Consider the following 19234-nt stretch of genomic DNA (forward strand, 5'->3'; position numbering starts at 1 on the left):
CTGAAAGCTGCTAAGGCTTCGGCGTCTGGACAGTCGACTATCTGATTCTTTTTAGTGAGGAATCTATTCCAGAACTGCCGAGCTGATTCTCCGGGTTGTTGAGTTATGTGACTAAGATCGTCTGCATCCGGGGGACGGACATAGGTCCCTTGAAAGTTTGCTCGGAAAGCATCCTCGAGCTCTTCCCAGCTTCCAATTGTGTTTTCTGGAAGGCTTTTAAGCCAACGTCGGGCTGGCCCTTTAAGCTTAAGGGGTAGATATTTTATGGCGTGGAGATCAGCTCCTCTAGCCATGTGTATGTGGAGGATATAATCCTCGATCCAGACTCCAGGGTCTGTTGTTCCATCATATGCCTCTATGTTTACGGGTTTGAATCCCTCTAGGAATTCGTAGTCCAGGACCTCATCAGTGAAACAATAGAGGGTGTGCGGCGCCCCTGTATCTGGGTGTGCTGGATTCTGATGATGGCTTCATAGTGTTGCTTACGAGAGCTTGCTTTCTTGGCCCGTAAATGGACCTGACTGGGCCATGATGCGAATCCTTAAGAGGGTCGCATGCCGATTTGGGTGCGGCGCCGCTTGCCGCTTTATGGGGTCGTCTATCCGACCGTGTGGCTTTTTCATTTTTTGAATGCGAGGGCTCTAGGGCCTCTTCATCGAATTCAGGCAGTAGCTTTCTTTTCGGATAGCTTTTAGTGCGGCGATTGTCGCCGTACTTATCTGTGGTATTGATTACTTTACTCCATCTGATCAGAAGTGCGTCTTCCGCTGTTTTTAGCTTCCGCTTCTGCTTCTTTAGGCTTCGTGCAGTTGCAACGAGCCTCTCGTGGAGATTCTTATGCTCCGTAGGTTTATTCGGCGTGAGGTCGCCGTTTTCGCCGGAGGAGGGATGTTCGGTTTCTCTATCCGTGTTTCCTTGTTCGGACGGTTGCTCTACGGCCTGCTCGTCGTCCACCGGCTCGTCCTGCTCTATGGCTGGGTTTTTGTTGAGGCGGAGCTTGGGTCGGCGTTTACGCCAACTCTTTTATTTCTTTTCGGGGGGTCGATCTCTCATCCCATCCCCTTTTTCCTCGTTGTCGCTTCTTTTAGGGGTGTCTACCATGAACACATCGTGAGATGAGGTGGCTGTCCAATGCCCTATGGGCGTTGGTTCGTCGGTATCTCCTGCATTGTCATCCATGCTGTCGATGTCTCCGGAGTCGAAGTTGAGCACGTCGTTTAAATTGTCGACAGTGGCTACCAAGTGGGTGGTGGGTGCGCTTTGAATTTCTTCGTCGTCCGTATCCCATCCTCGCTGACCGTAATCCGGCCAGGGCTCTCCTGATAAAGAGAGAGACTTTAGGGAATTCAGGATGTCGCCGAAGGGCGAGTGCTGAAAGATGTCCGTGGCGGTGAACTCCTTGATCGGCGCCCAACCGGATTCGATCGGCAAGGGTGCGGGAGGCTTGGAGTTCGGAGAGGAATCCGGCTCCTCGGAGTCACGGGCCATGCGGAGTGCGGGGCTGGAGTTCGGCTCGATCGGCTCTGAGATCGCAGCCCCTGAGGCAGCGTCCAAGCGCTGATCCTCGATCGGTGCAGTAGGCTCTGAATCAATGGTCGGAACCGATGTGTGTGCGGCCTCCAAGGCGCTGTTCGGTGGCAAAGCTATATCATGCCCATCGAGACAGTGCGGCGTGCTTGGCTGTGGCTCGAATCCGTCGGAGATCAAGTCCCCGCGGATGTCAGCCGTGTAGTTTAGGCTTCCAAACCTGACCTGATGGCCAGGGGCGTAGATTTCGATCTGCTCAAGGTGGCGAAGCGAATTGGCCCGCAATGCGAAGCCGCCAAAGAAGAAGATCTGTCCGGGGAGAAAAGTCTCACCCTGGACTGCATCGTTGTTGATGATCGGAGGAGCCACCGGGCCTAAAGGCGACGACACAGAGGAACTCTCAATGAAAGCACCAATGTCGGTGTCAAAACTGGCGGATCTCGGGTAGGGGGTCCCGAACTGTGCGTCTAGGCCGGATGGTAACAGGAGACAGGGGATACTTTGTTTTACCCAGGTTCGGGCCCTCTCGATGGAGGTAAAACCCTACTCCTACTTGATTAATATTGATGATATGGATAGTACAAGAGTAGATCTACCACGAGATCAAGGAGGCTAAACCCTAGAAGCTAGCCTATGGTATGATTGTTGTGTATGGAGTTGATTGCCTACGGACTACAACCCTCTGGTTTATATAGACACCGGATAGGGTTAGGGTTACACAGAGTCGGTTACAATGGTAGGAGATCTTGAATATCCGCATCGCCAAGCTTTCCTTCCACGCCAAGGAAAGTCCCATCCGGACACGGGACGAAGTCTTCAATCTTGTATCTTCATAGTCCAGGAGTCCGGCTGAAGGTATAATCCGGCCATCCGGACACCCCCTAATCCAGGACTCCCTTAGTGATCAACTTGCGGGTTCTGTGACCTTGTGAACTTGTGCACAGGGGTTGGCACATGTTTTTGTCTTGACTCTCTGGTAGAAACTTTGGGTCACTCTTTGAAGTTCTTTGTGTTGGTTTGTATAGATGAATCTGAGATTGTGTGAAGCATATCGTATAATCAAACCCGCGGATACTTGTGGTGACATTGGAGTATCTAGGTGACATTAGGGTTTTGGTTGATTAGTGTCTTAAGGTGTTATTTTAGTACGAACTCTAGGGATGTTTGTGAAACTTATAGGAATATCCCAATAGATCAATCAGAAAGGATAACTTTGAGGTGGTTTCGTACCCTACAATAATCTCTTCGTTTGGTCTCCCCTATTAGTGACTTTGGAGCGACTCTTTGTTGCACGTTGAGGGATTGTTATATGATCTAATTATGTTACCATTGTTGAGAGAACTTGAACTAGTGAAAGTATGAACCGTAGGCCTTGTTTCGAAGCATTGCAATACCGTTTTTGCCCACTTTTGTTACTTGCTACCTTGTTGTTTTTATATTTTCAGATTACAAAAACCTATATCTACTATCCATATTGCACTTGTATCACCATCTCTTCACCGAAATAGTGCACCTATACAATCTCCATTGTATTGGGTGTGTTGGGGACACAAGCGACTCTTTGTTATTTGGTTGCAGGGTGCCTCCCACGGATTGATAAACCTTAGGTCATCCACTTGAGGGAAATTTGCTACTGTCCTACAAAACTCTATGCTTGGAGGCCCAACACAAGTCTACAAGAAGAAGGTTGCGTAGTAGACATCACCGTCGTCCACCGCCTTGGTGCTCTCGGCGCGGCACGGTCAACGTGGTCAAGGAATGACTTCCATTGAAAGGGGACTATACGTGGAGAGGCTGACAGTTGGGTCCATGGCCACAGAAAGGAAGTGCCTCCTTTTTACGCGTAAAATAATTATTCCTCCACCTGACAGCGGAGACCCACCGGAAGGGACTCTGTATTTTGCGGAAAAAACGTTTCCCCCTGACAACTGGGACCCACCAGCTACATCTTCACATGCAAGGAAGTGCGTCCATATTACGGGCAAAAAAATGATTCTCCCCCCTGACCACTGAGACCCACTAGCTATATCTTTGCACGCAAGGAAGTGCCTCCTTATCCTCCCTGACAGCTGGGGCCCACCCGCTCGAACCGTATGTAGGGTTGTCTGTCTGGTCGTGAATGTGTATGTACATACTCGAACGGTCTCTCTGCAACGATGAACCATGGCCGAGCAAGCAGCGACACGTGTAGTAGAAGAGCCCCCGACGTAGCAGTTCAGGCAGTCCAGTCAAAATCGTGTACATGTATGTACAACTAGATGCCAAAAAATACAGCCACATACACACATATGGGCGGGGTCTCGAACGCGTACTCGCGTGTACATATGGCCAGGGCTCGTGTACAAGGAGAGGCAACAGACGGCACCAACGCGTCCTGTTCATCGGAAGCCAACCGGCTGGGTCGGAACGGAGAAACTGCATTGTGTTCACCGGGAGGCAACATAATGTCTCGTGTTTATTGGGAGCGACGGAATAGATGAAACGGGGGTCCTGCTCATCGGGAGGGGTGTGGCGTACCACAAAACGGAGGAACGGCCTTCTGTTCGAATGCCTACGGTCGAACGGGGTGTTGTTGATCGGGAGGGGTGTGGTGTATCGCAAAACGGAGGAAACATACTTGTGTTGGAGCGCCTACGGTCAAAACGGGGTCCTGTTGATCAGGAGGGGTGTGGAGTACCACAAAACAGAGAAAATGGACTTGTGTTGGAGCGCCTACGGTCGAAACGGGGTTCTGTTCATCGGGAGCGGTGTGACGTACCACAAAACGGGACTCCACGGCCTACTGTTCATCCATCATCTACTGCCTCGCTCCAGCCTCCACGGGCTACTGTTCATCCACCGTCGACTTCCTCCAGCCTCCACCTGCTACTGTTCATCCATCGCGACCTTCCTCCTGCCTCCACCAGCTACTGTTCATCCACGGGCTACTGTCATCCAGCCTCCACCGGCTACTGTTCATGGAGCCTCCACGGGGTCATGTTCATCCAACCCCACCGAGAGGAACTGTTCATCCAAGGCCCAACAATGGTCACTCTTCATCAAGATGCAGTAGGTTCGATTGGCTTCAGTTAGCAGTAGTAGCAAAGGAATCACTCGGGTTCAGTTAACAGCCAAGGGATCGATTGCTCGGGTTCATAACGATGCGTGTGGCTAGTGCAATCGTTCGGGTTCAGTAAGCAAACGCCTCGCTCGGGTTCAGTTAGAGCCCAACTGTTGCGGAATGTAGTAATTTCAAAAATTTCCTACGCACACGCAAGATCATGGTGATGCGTAGCAACGAGAGAGGAGAGTGTTGTCTATATACCCTCGTAGACCGAAAGCGGAAGCGTTACACAACGCGGTTGATGTAGTCGTACGTCTTCACGGCCCGACCGATCAAGCACCGAAACTACGGCACCTCCGAGTTCTAGCACACGTTCAGCTCGATGACGATCCCTGGACTCCGATCCAGCAGAATGTCGGGGAAGGGTCCCGTCAGCACGACGGCGTGGTGATGATCTTGATGTTCTACCGTCGCAGGGCTTCGCCTAAGCACCGCTACAATATTATCGAGGATTATGGTGGAAGGGGGCACCGCACACGGCTAAGAGATCAATGATCAATTGTTGTGTCTTTGGGGTGCCCCCTGCACCCGTATATAAAGGAGCAAGGGAGGAGGAGGCCGGCCCTAGGAGGGGGCGCGCCAAGTGTGGAGTCCTACTAGGACTCCCTAGTCCTAGTAGGATTCCACCTCCTATATGAAATAGGAAAAGAGGAAGGGAAAAGGAGAAGGAAGGAAGGGGGTGCCCCCTTCCCTAGTCCAATTCGGACCAGACCAAGGGGAGGGGTGCGGCCACCCTTGAGGCCCTTTTCCTTCTTTCCCGTATGGCCCAATAAGGCCCAATACGTATTCCCGTAACTCTCCGGTACTCCGAAAAATACCCGAATCACTCGGAACCTTTCCAATGTCCGAATATAGTCGTCCAATATATCGATCTTTACCTCTCGACCATTTCGAGACTCCTCGTCATGTCCCCGATCTCATCCGGGACTCCGAACTCCTTTGGTACATGAAAAATCATAAACTCATAATATAACTATCATTGAAATCTTAAGCGTGCGGACCCTACGGGTTCGAGAACAATGTAGACATGACCGAGACACATCTCCGGTCAATAACTAATAGCGGAACCTGGATGCTCATATTGGCTCCCACATATTCTACGAAGATCTTTATCGGTCATACCGCATAACAACATACGTTGTTCCATTTGTCATCGGTATGTTACTTGCCCGAGATTCGATCGTCGGTATCTCAATACCTAGTTCAATCTCGTTACCGGCAAGTCTCTTTACTCATTCCGTAATACATCATCCTGCAACTAACTCATTAGTTGCAATGCTTGCAAGGCTTAATTGATGTGCATTACCGAGAGGGCCCAGAGATACCTCTCTGACAATCGGAGTGACAAATCCTAATCTCGAAATACGCCAACCCAACAAGTACCTTTGGAGACACCTGTAGAGCACCTTTATAATCACCCAGTTACGTTGTGACGTTTGGTGGCACACAAAGTGTTCCTCTGGTAAACGGGAGTTGCATAATCTCATAGTCATAGGAACATGTATAAGTCATGAAAAAAGCAATAGCAACAAACTAAACGATCAAGTGCTATGCTAACGGAATGGGTCAAGTCAATCACATCATTCTCCTAATGATGTGACCCCGTTAATCAAATGACAACTCATGTCTATGGTTAGGAAACATAACCATCTTTGATCAATGAGCTAGTCAAGTAGAGGCATACTAGTGACACTCTGTTTGTCTATGAATTCACACATGTATTATGTTTCCGGTTAATACAATTCTAGCATGAATAATAAACATTTATCATGATATAAGGAAATAAATAATAACTTTATTATTGCCTCTAGGGCATATTTCCTTCAGTCTCCCACTTGCACTAGAGTCAATAATCTAGTTCACATCGCCATGTGATTTAACATCAATAGTTCACATCACCATGTGATTAACACCCATAGTTCACATCGTCATGTGACCAACACCCAAAGGGTTTACTAGAGTCAATAATCTAGGTCACATTGCTATGTGATTAATACCCAAAGAGTACCAAGGTGTGATCATGTTTTGCTTGTGAGGGAAGTTTAGTCAACGGGTCTGCCACATTCAGATCCGTATGTATTTTGCAAATTTCTATGTCAACAATGCTCTGCACGGAGCTACTCTAGCTAATTGCTCCCACTTTCAACATGTATCCAGATTGAGACTTTGAGTCGTCTGGATCAGTGTCAAAACTTGCATTGACGTAACCCTTTACGACGAACCTTTTGTCACCTCCATAATCGAGAAACATATCCTTATTCCACTAAGGATAATTTTGACCAATGTCCAGTGATCTACTCCTAGATCACTATTGTACTCCTTTGCCAAACTCAGGGCAGGGTATACAATAGGTCTGGTACACAGTATGGCATACTTTATAGAACCTATGGCTGAGGCATAGGGAATGACTTTCATTCTCTCTCTATCTTCTGCCGTGATCGGGTTTTGAGTCTTAATCAACTTCACACCTTGTAACACAGGCAAGAACTCCTTCTTTGACTGTTCCATTTTGAACTACTCGAAATTTTTGTCAAGGTATGTACTCATTGAAAAACTTATCAAGCGTCTTGATCTATCTCTATAGATCTTGATGCTCAATATGTAAGCAGCTTCACCGAGGTCTTTCTTTGAAAAAACTCCTTTCAAACATTCCTTTATGCTTCGTAGAATAATTCTACCTTATCTCCGATCAACAATATGTCTTTCACATATACTTATCAGAAATGATGTAGTGCTCCCACTCACTTTCTTGTAAATACAGGCTTCACCGCAAGTTTGTATAAAACTATATGCTTTGATCAACTTATCAAAGTGTATATTCCAACTCCGAGATGCTTGCACCAGTCCATAGATGGATCACTGGAGCTTGCATATTTTGTTAGTACCTTTTGAAGGAAATATGCCCTAGAGGCAATAATAAAGTTATTATTTATTTCCTTAAATCATGATAAGTGTTTATTATTCATGCTAGAATTGTATTAACCGGAAACATAATACATGTGTGAATACATAGACAAACAGAGTGTCACTAGTATGCCTCTACTAGACTAGCTCGTTAATCAAAGATGGTTATGTTTCCTAACCATGAACAAAGATTTGTTATTTGATTAACGAGGTCACATCATTAGTTGAATGATCTGATTGACATGACCCATTATATTAGCTTAGCACCCGATCGTTTAGTATGTTGCTATTGCTTTATCCATGAATTATACATGTTCCTATGACTATGAGATTATGCAACTCCCGTTTGCCGGAGGAACACTTTGGGTACTACCAAACGTCACAACGTAACTGGGTGATTATAAAGGAGTACTACATGTGGATCCAAAGGTAGATGTTGGGTTGGCGTATTTCGAGATTAGGATTTGTCACTCCGATTGTCGAAGAGGTATCTCTGGGCCCTCTCGGTAATGCACATCACTTAAAGCCTTGCAAGCATTGCAACTAATGAGTTAGTTGCAGGATGATGTATTACGGAACGAGTAAAGAGACTTGCTGGTAACGAGATTGAACTAGGTATTGGATACCGACGATCGAATCTCGGGCAAGTAACATACCGATGACAAAGGGAACAACGTATGTTGTTATGCGGTCTGACCGATAAAGATCTTCGTAGAATATGTGGGAGCCAATATGGGCATCCAGGTCCCGCTATTGGTTATTGACCAGAGATGTGTCTCGGTCATGTCTACATTGTTCTCGAACCGTAGGGTCCGCACGCTTAACGTTACGATGACAGTTATTATGAGTTTATGCATTTTGATGTACCGAAGGTTGTTCGGAGTCCTGGATGTGATCACGGACATGACGAGGAGTCTCGAAATGGTCGAGACGTAAAGATTGATATATTGGAAGCCTATGTTTGGACATCGGAAGTGTTCCGGGTGAAATCGGGATTTTACCGGATTACCGGGAGGGTTACCGGAACCCCCCGGGAGCCAAATGGGCTAACATGGGCCTTAGTGGAAAGGTGAGAAGGCAGCCCACATAGGGCTGCGCCTCCCCCCTCTCCCTAGTCCTATTAGGACTAGGAGAGGGGCCGGCCACCTCTCTCTCCCTCTCCCCTTTAAGGAATCCTATTAGGAATAGGATTGAGGGGGGGAGTCCTACTCCCGGTAGGAGTAGGACTCCTCCTGCGCCTCCCTCCTTGGCCGGCCAGCCTCCCCCCTTCATCCTTTATATACGGGGGCAGGGGACACCCCAAGACACACAAGTTGATCCTTGAGATCGTTCCTTAGCCGTGTGCGGTGCCCCCTGCCACCAAATTCCACCTCGATCATACCGTTACAGTGCTTAGGCGAAGCCCTGCGTCGGTAGTACATCAAGATCGTCACCACGCCGTCGTGCTGACGGAACTCTTCCTCGACGCTTTGCTGGATCGGAGCCCGAGGATCGTCATCGAGCTGAACGTGTGCTAAGAACTCGGAGGTGCCGGAGTAACGGTGCTTGGATCGGTCGGATCGGGAAGAAGACGTACGACTACTTCCTCTACGTTGTGTCAACGCTTCCGTTGCGATCTACAAGGGTACGTAGATCATACTCTCCCCTCGTTGCTATGCATCACCATGATCTTGCGTGTGCGTAGGAAAATTTTGAAATTACTACGTTCCCCAACAGTGGCATCCGAGCCTGGTTTTATGGTTTGATGTTATTTGCACGAGTAGAACACAAGTGAGTTGTGGGCGATACAAGTCATACTGCCTACCAGCATGTCATACTTTGGTTCGGCGGTATTGTTGGACGAGACGATCCGGACCAACCTTACGCATACTCTTATGCGAGACCGGTTCCCTCGACGTGCTTTGCACATAGATGGCTTGCGGAAGACTGTCTCTCCAACTTTAGTTGAACCGAGTGTGACTACGCCCGGTCCTTGAGAAGGTTAAAACGGAGTCTATTTGACAAACTATCGTTGTGGTTTTGATGCGTAGGTGAGATGAGTTCTTACTTAAGCCCGTAGCAGCCACGTAAAACTTGCAACAACAAAGTAGAGGACATCTAACTTGTTTTTGCAGGGCATGTTGTGATGTGATATGGTCAAGGCATGATGCTAAATTTTATTGTATGAGATGATCATGTTTTGTAACCGAGTTATCGGCAACTGGCAGGAGCCATATGGTTGTCGCTTTATTGTATGCAATGCAATCGCGATGTAATGCTTTACTTTATTACTAAGCGGTAGTGATAGTCATGGAAGCATAAGATTGGCGAGACGACAACGATGCTAAGATGGAGATCAAGGTGTCGTGCCGGTGACGATGGTGATCATGACGGTGCTTCGGAGATGGAGATCACAAGCACAAGATGATGATGGCCATATCATATCACTTATATTGATTGCATGTGATGTTTATCCTTTTATGCATCTTATCTTGCTTTGATTGACGGTAGCATTATAAGATGATCTCTCACTAAATTATCAAAGTATAAGTGTTCTCCCTGAGTATGCACCGTTGCAAAAGTTCTTCGTGCGGAGACACCACGTGATGATCGGGTGTGATAGGCTCTACGTTCAAATACAACGGGTGCAAAACAGTTGCACACGCGGAATACTCAGGTTATACTTGACGAGCCAAGCATATGCAGATATGGCCTCGGAACACAGAGACCGAAAGGTCGAGCGTGAATCATATAGTAGATATGATCAACATAACGATGTTCACCATTGAAAACTACTCCATATCACGTGATGATCGGGTATGGTTTAGTTGATTTGGATCACGTGATCACTTAGAGGATTAGAGGGATGTCTATCTAAGTGGGAGTTCTTAATTAATTTGATTAACTGAACATAAAACTTATCATGAACTTAGTACCTGATAGTATCTTGCTTGGTTATGTTGATTGTAGATAGATGGCTCGTGCTGTTGTTCCGTTGAATTTTAATGCGTTCCTTGAGAAAGCAAAGTTGAAAGATGATGGTAGCAATTACACGGACTGGGTCCGTAACTTGAGGATTATCCTCATTGCTGCACAGAAGAATTACGTCCTGGAAGCACCGCTGGGTGCCAGGCCTGCTGCTAGAGCAACACCAGAAGTTATGAACGTCTGGCAAAGCAAAGCTGATGACTACTCGATAGTTCAGTGTGCCATGCTTTACGACTTAGAATCGGGACTTCAACGACGTTTTGAACATCATGGAGCATATGAGATGTTCCAGGAGTTGAAGTTAATATTTCAAGCAAATGCCCGAATTGAGAGATATGAAGTCTCCAATAAGTTCTATAGCTGCAAGATGGAGGAGAATAGTTCTGTCAGTGAGCATATACTCAAAATGTCTGGGTATAATAACCACTTGATTCAATTGGGAGTTACTCTTCCAGATGATTGCGTCATTGACAGAATTCTCCAATCACTGCCACCAAGCTACAAGAGCTTCGTGATGAACTATAATATGCAAGGGATGAACAAGACTATTCCCGAGCTCTTCGCGATGCTTAAAGCTGCGGAGGTAGAAATCAAGAAGGAGCATCAAGTGTTGATGGTTAACAAAACCACTAGTTTCAAGAAAAAGGGCAAAGGGAAAAAGAAGAAGGGGAACTTCAAGAAGAACAGCAAGCAAGTTGCTGCTCAAGAGAAGAAACCCAAGTCTGGACCTAAGCCTGAAACTGAGTGCTTCTACTGCAAGCAGACTGGTCACTGGAAGCGCAACTGCCCCAAGTATTTGGCGGATAAGAAGGATGGCAAGGTGAACAAAGGTATATGTGATATACATGTTATTGATGTGTACCTTACTAATGCTCGCAGTAGCACCTGGGTATTTGATACTGGTTCTGTTGCTAATATTTGCAACTCGAAACAGGGACTACAGAATAAGCGGACACTAGCAAAGGACGAGGTGACGATGCGCGTGGGAAACGGTTCCAAAGTCGATGTGATCGCGGTCGGCACGCTACCTCTACATCTACCTTCGGGATTAATATTAGACCTAAATAATTGTTATTTGGTGCCAGCGTTGAGCATGAACATTATATCTGGATCTTGTTTAAATGCGAGACGGTTATTCATTTAAATCAGAGAATAATGGTTGTTCTATTTATATGAGTAATATCTTTTATGGTCATGCACCCTTGAAGAGTGGTCTATTTTTGATGAATCTCGATAGTAGTAGTACACATATTCATAATGTTGAAACCAAAAGATGCAGAGTTGATAATGAAAGTGCAACTTATTTGTGGCACTGCCATTTAGGTCATATCGGTGTAAAGCGCATGAAGAAACTCCATGCTGATGGACTTTTGGAACCACTTGATTATGAATCACTTGGTACTTGCGAACCGTGTCTCATGGGAAAGATGACTAAAACACCGTTCTCCGGTACTATGAGAGAGCAACAGATTTGTTGGAAATCATACATACCGATGTATGTGGACCGATGAATATTGAGGCTCGTGGCGGATATCGTTATTTTCTCACCTTCACAGATGACTTAAGCAGATATGGGTATATCTACTTAATGAAACACAAGTCTGAAACATTTGAAAAGTTCAAAGAATTTCAGAGTGAAGTTGAAAATCATCGTAACAAGAAAATAAAGTTTCTACGATCTGATTGTGGAAGAGAATATTTGAGTTACGAGTTTGGTGTACATTTGAAAAATTGTGGAATAGTTTCGCAACTCACGCCACCCGGAACACCACAGCGTAATGGTGTGTTCGAACGTCGTAATCGTACTTTACTAGATATGGTGCGATCTATGATGTCTCTTACTGATTTACCGCTATTGTTTTGGGGATACGCTCTAGAGACGGCCGCATTCATGTTAAATAGGGCACCATCAAAATCCGTTGAGACGACGCCTTATGAACTATGGTTTGTCAAGAAACCAAAGTTGTCGTTTCTTAAAGTTTGGGGCTGCGATGCTTATGTGAAAAAGCTTCAACCTGATAAGCTCGAACCCAAATCGGAGAAATGTGTCTTCATAGGATATCCAAAGGAAACTGTTGGATACACCTTCTATCACAGATCCGAAGGCAAGACTTTTGTTGCTAAGTTCGGAAACTTTCTAGAGAAGGAGTTTCTCTCGAAAGAAGTGAGTGGGAGGAAAGTAGAACTTGACGAGGTAACTGTACCTACTCCTTTATTGAGAAGTAGTACATCACAGAAAACTGTTTCTGCGACACCTACACCAATAAGTGAGGAAGCTAATGATGATGATCATGAAACTTTAGATCAAGATACTACAGAAACTCGTAGATCAACCAGAGTGAGATCCGCACCAGAGTGGTACGGTAATCCTGTTCTGGAGGTCATGATATTAGATCATGATGAACCTACGAACTATGAAGAAGCGATGGTGAGCCCAGATTCCGCAAAGTGGCTTGAAGCCATGAAATCTGAGATGGGATCCATGTATGAGAACAAAGTATGGACTTTGGTTGACTTGCCCGATGATCAGCAAGCAATTGAGAATAAATGGATCTTTAAGAAGAAGACTGACGCTGATGGTAATGTTACTGTCTACAAAGCTCGACTTGTCGCAAAAGGTTTTTGACAAGTTCAAGGGATTGACTACGATGAGACTTTCTCACCCGTAGCGATGCTTAAAGTCTGTCCGAATCATGTTAGCAATTGCCGCATTTTATGATTATGAAATTTGGCAGATGGATGTCAAAACTGCATTCCTGAATGGATTTCTGGAAGAAGAGTTGTATATGATGCAACCGGAAGGTTTTGTCGATCCAAAGGGAGCTAACAAAGTGTGCAAGTTCCAGCGATCCATTTATGGACTGGTGCAAGCCTCTCGGAGTTGGAATAAACGCTTTGATAGTGTGATCAAAGCATTTGGTTTTATACAGACTTTCGGCGAAGCCTGTATTTACAAGAAAGTGAGTGGGAGCTCTATAGCATTTCTGATATTATATGTGGATGACATATTACTGATTGGAAATGATATAGAATTTCTGGATAGCATAAAGGGATACTTGAATAAAAGTTTTTCAATGAAAAACCTCGGTGAAGCTGCTTACATATTAGGCATAAAGATCTATAGAGATAGATCAAGACGCTTAATTGGACTTTCACAAAGCACATACCTTGACAAGATTTTGAAGAATTTCAAAATGGATCAAGCAAAGAAAGGGTTCTTGCCTGTGTTACAAGGTGTGAGATTGAGTAAGACTCAAAGCCCGACCACTGCAGAAGATAGAGAGAAAATAAAAGATGTTCCCTATGCTTCAGCCATAGGCTCTATCATGTATGCAATGCTGTGTACCAGACCTGATGTGTGCCTTGCTATAAGTTTAGCAGGGAGGTACCAAAGTAATCCAGGAGTGGATCACTGGACAGCGGTCAAGAACATCCTGAAATACCTGAAAAGGACTAAGGATATGTTTCTCGTATATGGAGGTGACAAAGAGCTCACCGTAAGAGGTTACGTTGATGCAAGCTTTGACACTGATCCGGACGATTCTAAATCGCAAACCAGATACGTGTTTACATTAAACGGTGGAGCTGTCAGTTGGTGCAGTTCTAAACAAAGCGTCGTAGCGGGATCTACATGTGAAGCAGAATACATAGCTGCTTCGGAAGCAGCGAACGAAGGAGTCTGGATGAAGGAGTTCATATCCGATCTAGGTGTCATACCTAGTGCATCGGGTCCAATGAAAATCTTTTGTGACAATACTGGTGCTATTGCCTTGGCGAAGGAATCCAGATTTCACAAAAGGACCAAACACATCAAGAGATGCTTCAACTCCATCCGGGATTTAGTCCAGGTGGGAGACATAGAGATTTGCAAGATACATACGGATCTGAATGTTGCAGACCCGTTGACTAAGCCTCTTCCACGAGCAAAACATGATCAACACCAAGACTCCATGGGTGTTAGAATCATTACGGTGTAATCTAGATTATTGACTCTAGTGCAAGTGGGAGACTGAAGGAAATATGCCCTAGAGGCAATAATAAAGTTATTATTTATTTCCTTAAATCATGATAAGTGTTTATTATTCATGCTAGAATTGTATTAACCGGAAACATAATACATGTGTGAATACATAGACAAACAGAGTGTCACTAGTATGCCTCTACTAGACTAGCTCGTTAATCAAAGATGGTTATGTTTCCTAACCATGAACAAAGAGTTGTTATTTGATTAACGAGGTCACATCATTAGTTGAATGATCTGATTGACATGACCCATTATATTAGCTTAGCACCCGATCGTTTAGTATGTTGCTATTGCTTTATCCATGAATTATACATGTTCCTATGACTATGAGATTATGCAACTCCCGTTTGCTGGAGGAACACTTTGGGTACTACCAAACGTCACAACGTAACTGGGTGATTATAAAGGAGTACTACAGGTGGCTCCAAAGGTAGATGTTGGGTTGGCGTATTTCGAGATTAGGATTTGTCACTCCGATTGTCGGAGAGGTATCTCTGGGCCCTCTCGGTAATGCACATCACTTAAAGCCTTGCAAGCATTGCAACTAATGAGTTAGTTGCAGGATGATGTATTACGGAACGAGTAAAGAGACTTGCTGGTAACGAGATTGAACTAGGTATTGGATACCGACGATCGAATCTCGGGCAAGTAACATACCGATGACAAAGGGAACAACGTATGTTGTTATGCGGTCTGACCGATAAAGATCTTCGTAGAATATGTGGGAGCCAATATGGGCATCCAGGTCCCGCTATTGGTTATTGACCAGAGATGTGTCTCGGTCATGTCTACATTGTTCTCGAACCGTAGGGTCCGCACGCTTAACGTTACGATGACAGTTATTATGAGTTTATGCATTTTGATGTACCGAAGGTTGTTCGGAGTCCCGATGTGATCACGGACATGACGAGGAGTCTCGAAATGGTCGAGACGTAAAGATTGATATATTGGAAGCCTATGTTTGGACATCGGAAGTGTTCCGGGTGAAATCGGGATTTTACCGGATTACCGGGAGGGTTACCGGAACCCCCCGGGAGCCAAATGGGCTAACATGGGCCTTAGTGGAAAGGTGAGAAGGCAGCCCACATAGGGCTGCGCCTCCCCCCTCTCCCTAGTCCTATTAGGACTAGGAGAGGGGCCGGCCACCTCTCTCTCCCTCTCCCCTTTAAGGAATCCTATTAGGAATAGGATTGAGGGGGGGAGTCCTACTCCCGGTAGGAGTAGGACTCCTCCTGCGCCTCCCTCCTTGGCCGGCCAGCCTCCCCCCTTCATCCTTTATATACGGGGGCAGGGGACACCCCAAGACACACAAGTTGATCCTTGAGATCGTTCCTTAGCCGTGTGCGGTGCCCCCTGCCACCAAATTCTACCTCGATCATACCGTTACAGTGCTTAGGCGAAGCCCTGCGTCGGTAGTACATCAAGATCGTCACCACGCCGTCGTGCTGACGGAACTCTTCCTCGACGCTTTGCTGGATCGGAGCCCGAGGATCGTCATCGAGCTGAACGTGTGCTAAGAACTCGGAGGTGCCGGAGTAACGGTGCTTGGATCGGTCGGATCGGGAAGAAGACGTACGACTACTTCCTCTACGTTGTGTCAACGCTTCCGTTGCGATCTACAAGGGTACGTAGATCATACTCTCCCCTCGTTGCTATGCATCACCATGATCTTGCGTGTGCGTAGGAAAATTTTGAAATTACTACGTTCCCCAACAGTGGCATCCGAGCCTGGTTTTATGGTTTGATGTTATTTGCACGAGTAGAACAAAACCTTCTGGTTGCATCATATACAGCTCTTCTTTAATAAATCCATTAAGGAATGTAGTTTTGTTTATCCATTTGCCAGATTTCATAAAATGCGGCAATTGCTAACATGATTCGGACAGACTTAAGCATAGATACGAGTGAGAAACTCTCATCGTAGTCAACACCTTGAACTTGTCGAAAACCTTTTTGCGACAATTCTAGCTTTGTAGATAGTAACACTACTATCAATGTCCGTCTTCCTCTTGAAGATCCGTTTAATCTCAATGGCTCGCCGATCATTGTGAAAGTCAATCAAAGTCCATACTTTGTTCTCATACATGGATCTCATCTCAGATTTCATGGCCTCAAGCCATTTCGCGGAATCTGGGCTCATCATCGCTTCCTCATAGTTCGTAGGCTTGTCATGGTCAAGTAACATGACCTCCAGAACAGGATTACCGTACCACTCTGGTGCGAATCTCGCTCTGGTTTACCTACGAGGTTCGGTAGTAACTTGATCTGAAGTTACATGATCATCATCATTAGCTTCCTCACTAATCGGTGTAGTAGTCACAGGAACAGATTTCTGTGATGAACTACTTTCCAATAAGGGAGCAGGTACAGTTACCTCATCAAGTTCTACTTTCCTCCCACTCACTTCTTTCGAGAGAAACTCCTTTTCTAGAAAGGATCCATTCAAAGCAACGAATATATTGCCTTCGGATCTATGATAGAAGGTGTACCTAACATTTTCTTTTGGGTATCCTATGAAGATGCACTTCTCTGATTTGGGTTAGAGCTTATCAGGTTGAAACTTTTTCACATAAGCATTGCAACCTCAAACTTTAAGAAACGACAGCTTAGGTTTCTTGCCAAACCATAGTTCATATGGTGTCGTCTCAACGGATTTAGATGGTGCCCTATTTAACGTGAATGCAGATGTCTCTAATGCATAACCCCAAAACGACAGTGGTAGATCGGTAAGAGACATCATAGATCGCACCATATCTAATAAAGTACGGTTATGACGTTCAGACACACCATTATGCTGTTGTGTTCCAGGTGGCGTGAGTAGTGAAACTATTTCACATTGTTTTTAACTGAAGGCCAAACTCGTAACTCAAATATTTTACTTATGCGATCATATCGTAGAAACTTTTATTTTTGTTACGATGATTCTCCACTTCACTCTGAAATTCTTTGAACTTTTCAAATGTTTCAGACTTGTGTTTCATCAAGTAGATATACTCATATCTGCTCAAATCATCTGTGAAGATCAGAAAATAATGATACCTGCCACGAGCCTCAATATTCATCAGACCACATACATCAGTATGTATGATTTCCAACAAATTTGTTGCTCGCTCCATTGTTCCGGAGAATGGAGTCTTAGTCATCTTGCCCATGAGGCATGGTTCGCAAGCATCAACTTATTCATAATCAAGTGATTCCAAAAGCCCATCGGCATGGATTTTCTTCATGCGCTTTACACCAATATGACCTAAACGGCAGTGCCACAAATAAATTGCACCATCATTATTAACTTTGCATCTTTTGGTTTCAATATTATGAATATGTGTATCACTACGATCGAGATCCAACGAACCATTTTCATTGGGTGTGTAACCATATAAGGTTTTATTCATGTAAACAGAACAACAATTTATTCTCTTACTTAAATGAATAACCGTATTGCAATAAACATGATCAAATCATGTTCATGCTCAACGCAAACACCAAATAAGACTTATTTAGGTTCAACACTAATCCCAAAAGTATAGGGAGTGTGCGATGATGATCATATCAATCTTGGAACCACTTCCAACACACATCGTCACTTCACCCTTAACTAGTCTATGTTCATTCTACAACTCCCGTTTCGAGTTACTACTCTTAGCAACTGAATCAGTATCAAATACCGAGGGGTTGCTACGAACACTAGTAAAATACACATCAATGATCTGTATATCAAATATACCTTTGTTCACTTTGCCATCCTTCTTATCCGCCAAATACTTGGGGCAGTTCCGCTTCCAGTGACCAGTCCCTTTACAGTAGAAGCACTTAGTCTTAAGCTTAGGACCAGACTTGGGCTTCTTCACTTGAGCAGCAACTTGCTTGCCGTTCTTCTTGAAGTTCCCCTTCTTCCCTTTGCCCTTTTCTTGAAACTAGTGGTCTTGTCTACCATCAACACTTGATATTTTTCTTGATTTCTACCTTCGTCGATTTCAGCATTACGAAGAGCTTGGGAATCGTTTCCGTTATCCCTTGCATATCATAGTTCATCACGAAGTTCTACTAACTTGGTGATGGTGACTAGAGAATTCTGTCAATCACTATTTTATCTGGAAGATTAACTCCCACTTGATTCAAGCGATTGTAGTACCCAGACAATCTGAGCACATGCTCACTGCTTGAGCTATTCTCCTCCATCTTTTAGCTATAGAACTTGTTGGAGACTTCATATCTCTCAACTCGGGTATTTGCTTGAAATATTAACTTCAACTCCTGGAACATCTCATATGATCCATGACGTTCAAAACGTCTTTGAAGTCCCGATTCTAAGCCGTTTAAGCATGGTGCACTAAACTATCAAGTAGTCATCATATTGAGCTAGCCAAATGTTCATAACATCTGCATCTGCAATAGGTTTGTCACCTAGCGGTGCATCAAAGACATAATTCTTCTGTGCAGCAATGAGGATAAACCTCAGATCATGGATCCAATCCGCATCATTGCTACTAACATCTTTCAACTTAGTTTTCTCTAGGAACATATCAAAAAATAAAACAGGCGAGCTAAATGCGAGCTATTGATCTACAACATAGATATGCTAATACTACCAGGACTAAGTTCATGATAAATTAAAGTTCAATTAATCATATTACTTAAGAACTCCCACTTAGATAGACATCCCTCTAATCCTCTAAGTGATCACGTGATCCAAATCAACTAAACCATGT

Source organism: Triticum urartu, chromosome 6A, assembly GCF_056163025.1.
Source record: "Triticum urartu cultivar PI428250 chromosome 6A, HENAU_Tu73, whole genome shotgun sequence".
In the NCBI taxonomy this organism is placed as follows: domain Eukaryota; kingdom Viridiplantae; phylum Streptophyta; class Magnoliopsida; order Poales; family Poaceae; genus Triticum; species Triticum urartu.